Genomic DNA, 10,903 nt, shown 5'->3' with positions numbered 1-10,903 from the left:
GTAAACTTCCAACTAACATTGTTTAGCTTCTGGTCATAAATGGGAGTCTGTCTTCAGTTTTTAAAATGTAAATAGAAAGAAATAATCAGTTTGAAGTTTAAGCAATGTATTGTCTATAGAGCAGCTCAGAAGATGCTCTGTCTGTAGTAACTATACCTGTTTTATTGCTGCTCATGGATGCAGTATAAGATGATAGGTTATTTAATTCAGCATGTTTCAAAGCAGCTAAGCTGACTCAGTTGCTTAGTTCAAGGAAGCTTGCAAACCAGATGGATAATATCATCTAGCATATCAGTAACTGGTCTATTAATGTTGAGAACTTTATATACTCAAGGAAGTTAGCTTTACAGCAATAATTGTAAACTGAGAGCATTAAGCTAAGATCTATGTCTCTAAAATGCTGTTGTGTTAAAAGGATATCTGAGGAAATATATTTTTCTGAAGTCAGACAGGTGGAGATAATCAGTATAAAAGTAGAGAGAACTTCAGCCTTATTGGGAATGGGATAAAGGACATCAGAAAATATGAAAGAAACTGATGCACCATCAATAACTCACTCTGAGACGTAAGAAGCGAGATATTGGCTTTTATTGACTGGAAGAATGAACAACACTACATCCTGGAGAATGAGGCTGGGCTCAGGCCTCAATCGCCTTTATACAGGGGTCTGTGGGAGGAGCCACAGGAGCAGTCAGCAGGGGTCTGTGGGAGGAGCCACAGGAGCAGTCCAGACAGGTATATATAGTTCACCACAGAAACACATGGTGAAATAGAATCCTGCAGTGGATGAATTGTTCATCTGAAACTCATTGGTATGTCTTACTGGTTTATAAAAATTGCACCTCTGTTTTAGGAATCTTTTGTCCTTTGAGTTTCAAAATGTTTATGTTTTAGAAATAGTTTATAATTTGGATATATTTAAGTTAGAAATCTCTGAGTTTTAAATGTGTTTTAAGAACATTGTTTGGATTTAAATGTATCACTGAAAATAAATGAATTGTGTTCTAAACTACTTTGCTAGCTGGAAGTATGTTCTACTTGGTAGAGAGGGGGGACACATTGCTTGAGTAATGGGCATTGGCGACTAAACCTTCCATGGAGAATAAACAGGGAAGTGAACTAGTCCTTGAAGATTGGGTAGTTACAGTAAAAGCAAAAGACACTGAAGGATAGTGTATTGCCTCCTAGGTGCTAGGGTCCATGATGTATTGCAGCAGCTACAGGATATCCTCAAGGGGGTGATGGATCAGCCAGTGGTTGTAATGCATACTGGCACCAATGACATAGACAGAAAAGGGGAAGAAGACTACACAATGAAGATATATAGTTAGGAAACAAGCTGAAGAGAAGGACCTCCAAGGTAGTAATCTCCAGATTACTCCCTGTGCCGTGGGCTAATGCAGTTAGGAATGGGGTGATAACACAAAAAAATGAGTAGCTGAGGAGATGATGCCGGGGACAGGGTTTCAATTTCTTCAATCATTGAAGCCTTTTCTGGGGAAAGGGAGACCTGTACAAGAGGGACAGGTTGCACCTGAACTGGAGGGGAACCAGTACCCTGGCTGGGAGGTTTGCTGGTGCTACTCAGAAGAGTTTAAACTAGATTTGCAGGGAGCTGGGGACCAGAGCCCGAGGTCAGTGAGGGAAGGATTGGTCCTGAAGGTAGATGTTAGGGAAAGTATTGAAAGGCAAAAATGAAATTACAGGTATGATGGGTCGAATAGTTGAAAGAGTGTATATATTAATGCAAGGAGCATTATGGGTAAGGGTGATGAACTCAGAACATGGATCAGCAGATGGAACTACGATGTAGCCATTACTGAAACTTGGTTGAGAGAGGGGCAGGAATGGGTGATTAATGTAATAGGTTTTCAAAGTTTTAGAAAAAATAGATGAGGATGTAAAAGGGGAGGAGGAGGAGTGGTGCACCACTAATGAGGGACAATATCACAGCTGTACTCAGGGGAGACATAATGGAGGGCTCAGATACTGAATCCATCAGGAATAGGAAGGGTACAATTACACTGATAGAATTATACAACAGACCCCCTTATCGATACTGGGACATTGAAGAACAGATATGTAATCACATTAAGGAAAAGTAGTACGGTTGTTGTCGGGGGATTTCAGCTTCCATAATATAAACTGGGACCTTCTTAGTGCAAGGGGTTTAGATGGGGCTGAAATTACAAGAGCATTAGGCAGGAACTGAGAAACTTTAATTGGGAACACCTTTTCTCTGGCAAGTCCACATCAGACATGTGGAGGGTGTTTAAAAAGCAATTGCACAGAGTCCAGGAGAGATATGTTCCAGTTAGAAGGAAGGATGGGGATGGAAAGTTAAGGGAACCTTGGATATCCAGAGAGTTGATGAATTTAGTCGAGAAGGAAAATAAAAAGAATGTAAAGCTTTGGAAATTAGGATCAAATGAAACACATGAGGAATATAGGGAAGTCAGGAAAGAATTAAAGAAGGGAATCAGGAAAGCCAGGAGGGGACATGAAAGCTCCTTGGCAAGTCGGATCAAGATGAATCCCAAGGCATTCGCTACATACATCATGAGCAAGAGAATAACTAGGGAGAGGGTGGGACCACCCAAGGATAAAGGAGGGAAACAGTTGCTTGGATGCAGAGAATGTGAGTGAGGTATTTAATGAGTACTTTGCTTCAGTATTTACCAAGGGAAAGGATATAGAAGACCAGGAGATCAGTGCTAAGTGTATAAATATATTTGGGCATCTAGAGGTCAGGGACAAGGAAGTGCTGGGCCTTCTAATAAGTATTAAGGTGGATAAGTCCCCAAGGCCTGATGGGATTTACCATTGGTTATTGAAGGAAGCAAGAAATGAGATTGCTGGGTCCTTGACCAGTATCTTCATGTCCTTTCTATCCAACATTGAGGTTCCAGAGAACTGGAGAGTACCTCTATATAAAAGGGGAAGAAGGGAAAAATCCTGGCAACAATAGACTGGTAAATCTCACATCAGTTGTAGGGAAATTGCTGGAGAAAATTCTTAGGGTATCAGTACCTCCAGTCGAACTTGGTCTTTTTGTGTGTTTTCCCCCTAGCCGTCAGTCTGTGGTTTTGTATTGCCATGTGCTCCTGTCTCCGCTCCTGCTCTACCCCGGCCTCCATATTACTGAGTACTCTGCCTCTCACCTGTTTCTCATTATTACCTGTTTTGCTGCCACTTCTGTCTCATTGTGCTCCACCTATTATCTGCCTCTGTTTATTGCTCAGTGTATGTTAGTCCTGTGCTTTCACCTGTTTGTTGCCAGATTGTGTCAGTGAGTTTTCCTGACCCTTTCCAGCATTTGTATCTGAACTCTGTCTGACCAAATATTGACTATGCCTGTTTCCTGATTCTGGTTTTTGGATTTCTCTGGAATTTTTGATCTCTGCCTGAGCTTTGATGCCGACTTTGTTGCCTCTCTGGATTTGCTACTCAGTAAATATCACAGTGCGCACAGTACTTGGTCTGTGATTGGGTCCCTGCTTCAGCGTCCTGACACAGGGATAGGATATATGAGTACTTGGAAACCCATGGCATAATTAGGGGAGCCAGCATAGCTTTGTGCGTAGCAGGTAGTACCTTACCAACTTGATGGAGTTTTTTGACAAGGTGATGAGAGAGATTGAGGGTAGTGCAGTGAATGTTGTTTACATGGATTTTAGCAAGACATTTGGCAAAGTCCCTCATTGGAGGCTAATCCAGAAGATTAGGATGCAAAGGGTCCATGGTGAATTGTTTGTTTTTTTTTCTATTCCTAACTGGCTTGCGCATAGAAGACAGAGTAGTGATGAAGGGATTTATTCGAGCTGGAGGTCTGTAAATAGTGGTGTTCCACAGGGACCAGTGCTGGGATCTCTGCTGTTTGTGTTGTATATACGTAAATGACCTGGATGAAAATATAGATGGGTGGGTTAGTAAGTTTGCTGATTATACCAAGATTGGTGGCGTTATGAATAGTGTAGCAGACTAGCAAAGAATACAGTGTGATATAGATCAGTTGCAGATATAGGCAGAGAAATGGCAGGTGGAGTTTAACCCAGATTAACGTGAGGTGTTGCACCTTGGTAGGGCAAATGCAGGGAGCCTACACTGTTAAGGGCAAGATCCTTAACAGCATTACTGAGCAGATAGATCTTAGAATCCAAATTCATACTCCTTGAAAGTGGCTACACAGGTTGAGAAGGCTTATGGAATGTTTGCTTTTATTAGTCGAAGCATTTGAGTTCAAATGTCAAGAGCTTATGTTGCAACTTCATAAAACTCAGTTTAGGCCACATCTGGAGTATTGGAGTATCATCACAAATCTCACTGTGATGATGTATGCTCTAGTATCAATTGTTTGGTGACAATAAAGTATTGCATGAAGTTCTGGTCGCCCACTATAGGAAGGATGTTGAGGTTTAGGAAAGGGTGCAGAAGAGGTTTACCAAGATGCTGCCTGGCTTAGAGGGCATGTGCTATCACAAGAGACTGGATAAACGGATTGTCTTCCCTGAAGCATCGGAGGCTGAGGAGAGATCTGATAGAGTAGACAGGGAGAATCTGTTTCTCAGGGTTGAAATGTCTAATACCAGAGGGCATGCACTGAATGTGGGAGGGGTTAGGTTCAAGGGAAATGTAGAGGGTAAGTTTTTTTACTCGGAGTTATGAATGCCTGGAAAACACTGCCTGGTATGGTGGTAGAGGCAAATACATTAAAGACTTTTAAGAGACGTTTGAATAAGCATGTGGATGTAAGTAGGGTAGAGGGATATGGACATGCTGTAAGTGGGAGGGATTAGTGTTTGCGTATTTTTGATTTGCTTTTTAGCTGATTCAGCACAAGATTTTGGGCCGAATGGCCTGTTCCTGAGATGTACTGTTCTATGTAGTGAGATTACTCATGCCTTTTTATATCTAATAGGATTTAAAGTCTTACTTTCAATTTAGAAATTCACTGTCAGCAAACCCAGTACCATCAGAGGTGTGACTGAATTTTCAATAATACAGCTTTTTTTTCTAAGATTGAATGGATTTCAATCATTGTGGTATAACTAGCAGAACAACAGGCCCATAGCAGTATATATCATTTGGATCAGCAAGTCACAAACAGCTGCAGATTGAGGGCCTTGACCCAAAATGTCAACTGTCTAATTTTCCTCCAGCCTGTCCTGCTGAGTTCCTCCAGTGCTTTTTGTGTTGCTCCAGCCTCTGCAGGCTCTAGTGAACAGCCCCATCTGGTGGCAGATAGCAAATAAGCAGAATATTCAAGAAACTCTTTGGAGCCAGAAGATTGGGACCCATATCCCCCTAACTTGGGAACTAGGAAGAATGATCACTTCATTTTTTTTTTGTGAGCACAAACAGTTAACAAAAAAGTCTGTCCACAGAATTTAATATAAAACCCATTTATTTCATCTTATCAGGAAAAGATTGTTTAAAATCCTTCTTAAAATCATGGATTTTATCAGCTTTGATTTATCCTCCAGCTTTGGCTGGTCCCTTCTACTTCACCCCCTCCAGTCTGTAGCAGTGGATCTAGGGCCAAGGTCAGATCAGCCATAATGTTACAACAGATATGGCGGGGGGTGGGGGTGGGGGGGGGGCTATGAACAAATCTGGCACCTTTCTTATCTTCTTATGTTAGCTTGATCAGAATGCACCTGGGACAAACTTTACATTATTTAAAACCTGCTAAATTAATCAATTAGATCAAATCAATGCTTTGGTGAAGCATTTGACAAGGTCCCTCAGGATGGGCCAGTTCAGAAAATTAAGTCACATGGAATCCACGATGAGTTGGTAAATTGGATCCAAAACTGGCTTGGTCATAGAAGACACAGAGTATTGATGTGTTATTCTGACTGGAGGCCTGTGATCGGTGTTGTTCCATGAGGATCAGTCGTGGACCTTTGTTGTTTGTGATATACTCAGAGGCTTCCGGTTCATTGAACGTCAGTTAATCAGGGCTACTGCTTATCTGGGACAACTCGTAAAGAACAAAACCTTATTGAGAAAATAGCCAGGGTTCCCTTCATTTATTTGGGAGATTATGGCGCTTAACTGGGGAAAGAGACTGTTGCCAAACAGTTTCAAATTAGCGTTAGTCAAGTTCACTTGTGCGTCCATTAGACACTACACTGTGCTTAGAGCAAACAGATTTTAAAATAGCGTCAGTTGTATTGGCAAAAAAGAATGGTATTGACTGAAAGAAAGAGGTGCAGAATTTGCCCTCATATCTGCTGTGCCGTTCAATAAGATTGGCCAGAAAGGAGGGTCAGAGAAATTAGTACGTGTGTAGTGCTGCTGTTTATTTCAATAATATTTGAGTAATTATATATATTTTTTTAGTTGATTAAGCATTCTTGTTCATTTAAATAATTCATTAGGGGTTATATGTATAAATACGTTAATTGCATATGTCATCACACTACCATGTGACACTTGTGCACCTCACTTAAAACAAACTTGAAGTTAGACCCACATGTTCGGACTCCCATGTTTTCCTTTGAATTATTTTAATATTTTGTCATTACAAAACATAATGTTGGTGAAGAAGTATTTTTTAAATGAACCCGAGATGGCTACCGAGCTGTTAAAGTGCAGCATGACATTCAAAATGAAAAAAATGCAGTGAGGGATGATTGAGTTAAAATCAGCCCAGCACATTTTGTTGGAAGGGAAGTCAATTTAGTTTGGAAAAGGTCAGTACAATAAACGGAAGAATTCACAGGTTCATAAAAAGTAAGAGATAATAATCATAAAATAGCAAAAATGGCTGGATACATCAGAAAGATTGACCTATTTGATTACACAGCAGATAATTGGATTTTATACACTGAGCAATTTGAGCAATATTTTGAAATAGCCAATGAAAAGCAAGTACCAGTTTTGCTTTTTATTGGAATTAAAGGCATGAGTTTAATGGCCCCTAACCGAAGCACAACAGAGCAATTTAAATTTTCAATTTTGGCCAATACAACTGACGCTATTTTAAAATCTGTTTGCTCTAAGCACAGTGTAGTGTTTCAATGGAAACTGCAGACAGAGATGCAATTAGTTACAGTCAGGAAAGAAAGTGAGCATAAACAAAATTGCAATGTTTAAACAGAAGCCAGCCTGGCTGAACAGATTATGTTACTCTTGTGGCAGGAGCTCACATACACTAGATAAATGTAGATTAAAAGGTAAAACTGTAGAAAATGCAACAAAGTAGGACACATGATCCAAAGGGGGCTGTTCCTCTGTGATACTATTGTATGTTCTATGCGTCCCAAGTGTTTGCCAGATCCAACCAATAAATAAATACAGTATCCAGCTGATATATAAGTTTCATCCCTGGCTAACCAAGCTCAGGCAGTTTTCTCTGCCTAAGCTTTCTAAACTATGAAGGGTTCAGCAGATCAGAAGATGAGAGAGGATAGGGTAGAAATCAGTTTTGTGTAGTGAAACAAGATAGGAGTTTCGCATGATACCTTTTACTCATTTCTATTGAACACATCCAGCAATGATTATAACAGGTGGCCACACCATATCTGTGCATTTTGCCCATTGTCTAAGACAAATGTTAATACTTCCACTTGTAAGGAAGTCTAACACTATGGGTCAGAGACACAAGATCGTCACTGATAAAAAAAGAGTAAGAAATTCTCACAAACCTTTCTGTCAGAGGATGGTTTGAAGTTGACAGTGTGGATGAATTAAAGTGATACTAAGTAGACATATGAAGTGGAAGGAATATAGCAATATGAAGTATCAATGATTGATAGAATGAGGCACATTTGGAGCACACATACCCGTAATGTGCTGGGCCAAATTAGCCTGTTCTCTATTGCAATTTTTAGGTGAAAAACAAAGGTAGCATCATCAACAGTTAGACAGAAGTTATTCAAGGAAATATATTTTAATATTTATGATTAGTTTCCCCTTGTAAGTGCTTATAATTATGCACAATTTCCTTTGTGACAGAGTTCTAAGCATAACTGAATTGCTACATCAAGAGATTAACATGACACTATTACAGCTCGGAGTGTTCCGGAGTTCAGAGTTCAATTCTGTTGCCGTTCTGTAAGGAGCTACTTTACATCATCTCTGTGGAATGCATGGGTTTTCCCCGAGTGCTCTGGTTTCCTCCTCTTCTTCGGTTGTCCATTGGAATCTGATGACAATGTCTACTCCTTTAACAGTGATATCTTTGATGACTATACAGTCCTATCCTGGACCCACAAATTCTATTGCAGGTGGGACATGTATATGTGGTAGTGGTGGTAGTAATAGCAACCATGGCTGCATTTCTCCTGGCTCTCTTCTGCTGTCTTCTGGTTGTTCCTTCCATCTCCAGAATATGAACCCCATCCCTACACAGCTGTTGCCAAGTGTTATGGTCAGCAGCAACATCCTCCAGGTCCTCAGGTCTGATCTTGCACTTCCTTAAAGCATTCTTCATTTAATCCTTATAGCACTTTTTCGGCCCTCCAGCTGAGTGTCGGCCATGATGTAGCTGGCTGTATAACACTCTGCGGGGTAGCCGCCATGGGGGTATCCTTATCACATGCCCCAGCCACTGCAACTGACGCTGGGTGATCATGCCCTCAATACTTCTGCAGTTGGACTTAAGTATTTCAGTGTGAGGCACCCACTCACGCCAGGTAATTCCCAGGATGCGCTGAAGGCAGCTTATGTGGAAGTGCTCCAAGGACTTGATGTGACGGCTGTAGGTTACCCAAGCTTCACAGCCATAAAGGAGGGTGGTGACACAGACAGCTTGGTATACAGAGACCTTTGTGGAGGGACGAAGGCTCCTGTTCTGAAAGACTTTACACTGAAGTCTCCCAAAGGCAGCTGATGCCTGTTTAATGAGGCTCTGGATGTCGAAGTCAATGCCGCTATCCTCAGGGAGAATGCTCCCCAGATATTTGAAAGATGGCATTACTGACAGCTTTTCATCACCACAGTGAAGGCAGGTAGGGTGGGTGGGACACTAGCACTCCATTGGACAGTTTCCTCCTATTGTCCAAAGACATAACAGGTAGGATAATTGGTCATTGTAAATTGTCACATGATTAGGTTAGGGTTAATTGGGGTTGTGGGGTTGCTGGGGCGGCATGGCTCGAAGGGCTTACTCTGTGCTGTATCGGTAAATAAAATAAAGAAGATGTGCTTGCAATGATTAATGTCACTTGGTCATAATGCATAAACCACGCTGCTAACTGACTGCTGCAAATGTTTGTCTCCTTATTACTTGGAGTAAATATTCTGTTTTGGGAAATGTATGATGTGATTATCGCCTGTTCGTTGGCAACAACCTCTCAAATGAAAAGAAACTATCAATTTGCATTGGCCAGTGATTCACGACTACTGACCCCATTTCCATGGTGATTTTACTGCTGTGGTCTGAGGAATGCCTATTGAATTATTCAAATACCTTTTTGCTTTGTTGAAAAATGCCATTTGAATGTGCTTTGTGCATCTGGATCTCAATTAACAGAGTTCCTTGAGGTAATTGCTGGTCTGAAAGCTTTTAATATTTGTGTAAATTTCTGTTAACAAATGCACAGGCAACCATGGTTACCACTGAACTGTTGTTACCACAGCAATACACTAATATAAAGCCCACAATGTTCACTTTTGTAAAGATTTAACTAATTTACTCTGTACATTCAATAATGAGTCTTTTCAAGCATTTATTTAGGAATTTATCCAAATTTTCATATTTCAGGGGTTCTTCCTTGGTCTTATTCCCTTTTAGCCATGAATTCCTCTTCTCCCTTCCATTTTCTTGACATAAAACATTGGTACAAGGAGGAAACTTTGACAGGTGAACAAGAAAAACTGGAGGACAGAAAGAACAAATTGCTTCCTCTCAAGAAGCACAAATCCATTATATTCAAATAATATATTTATTTTAACTTCCATTTGTAAAGGGACTGTAATTTTAACGACTACATTTTTATGACTTGCATCACTTAGGAATGATGCAAGGAAGAAGCTATCTTTACAGTATCATATACAGCAATGAGCCTATTTACCCCAGGAGGATGTCAAAATCCTTATTCATTCATTATTAGGGAAAGAAGAAAAGGAACAAATGACATAAAACATTTTGACATTTTGTGAAATGTGAACATTTTGACATTTTGTGTTGCCAAATGTATCATCTACCCAAAAAAGCCATTAACACTATGGCCAACAAAGAATGAAGAAAGGTCAAATTCTATCCTCAAAATATTAATTGAGACTATTTACTAATTGTTCAGAGTAAGGTCATTTGATATAAATATGAATTTCAGCTATAAAACTACACTTAGCTAAAGGTGTTTACTCATTAGAGAGCTTTCCCTGTGTTGTTTTTGTGATAATGGCTGCAGCCTTAGGCTATTTTGTTTTTCTATGTGCACCAGTTAAGAAAACAACATGCTGCAATCAGAGACAATTATAATCAGAAAGAATCTCACAATTTGATCTTGGTGTTTGGAAGTCTTGGAAGAGATAAGTTACTGTTGCCAGAAGAAAGATGTGGTTGAACAACAAATTCTAGTCTAGCAATTTTGGTTTAATTGGAATATCAATTTTCTTTGTGTAAATGATTCAAAGCAACAAGGCTGCTTTAACATAATTTTGTTGACATCAATGAATCATGTCATTATCCATCATAACATTAATTAGATAGATATTTTGACCATGTTGTGTAGCACCTGCCTCCCTGTGAGAAACACAGGCAACAGGTTGTCAAGCAAGCACAATCCCAATTGGTTCTTCTGGCGAAGCTCACTGGAAATCTATTGGGAATCTATTGTGCCTGTGATAGCTCTTTGAAAGAATCATCCATGTAGCTTCAGTATCCTATGCTTCTCTCTTACCTCTGTAAGTATATGCACAATTTCTTTGAGAGTATTGAGCTGGCTTGGTC

The sequence above is a fragment of the Hemitrygon akajei genome, chromosome 7, assembly GCF_048418815.1.
Source record: "Hemitrygon akajei chromosome 7, sHemAka1.3, whole genome shotgun sequence".
In the NCBI taxonomy this organism is placed as follows: Eukaryota; Metazoa; Chordata; class Chondrichthyes; order Myliobatiformes; family Dasyatidae; genus Hemitrygon; species Hemitrygon akajei.
This window is presented reverse-complemented; position numbering follows the sequence as displayed.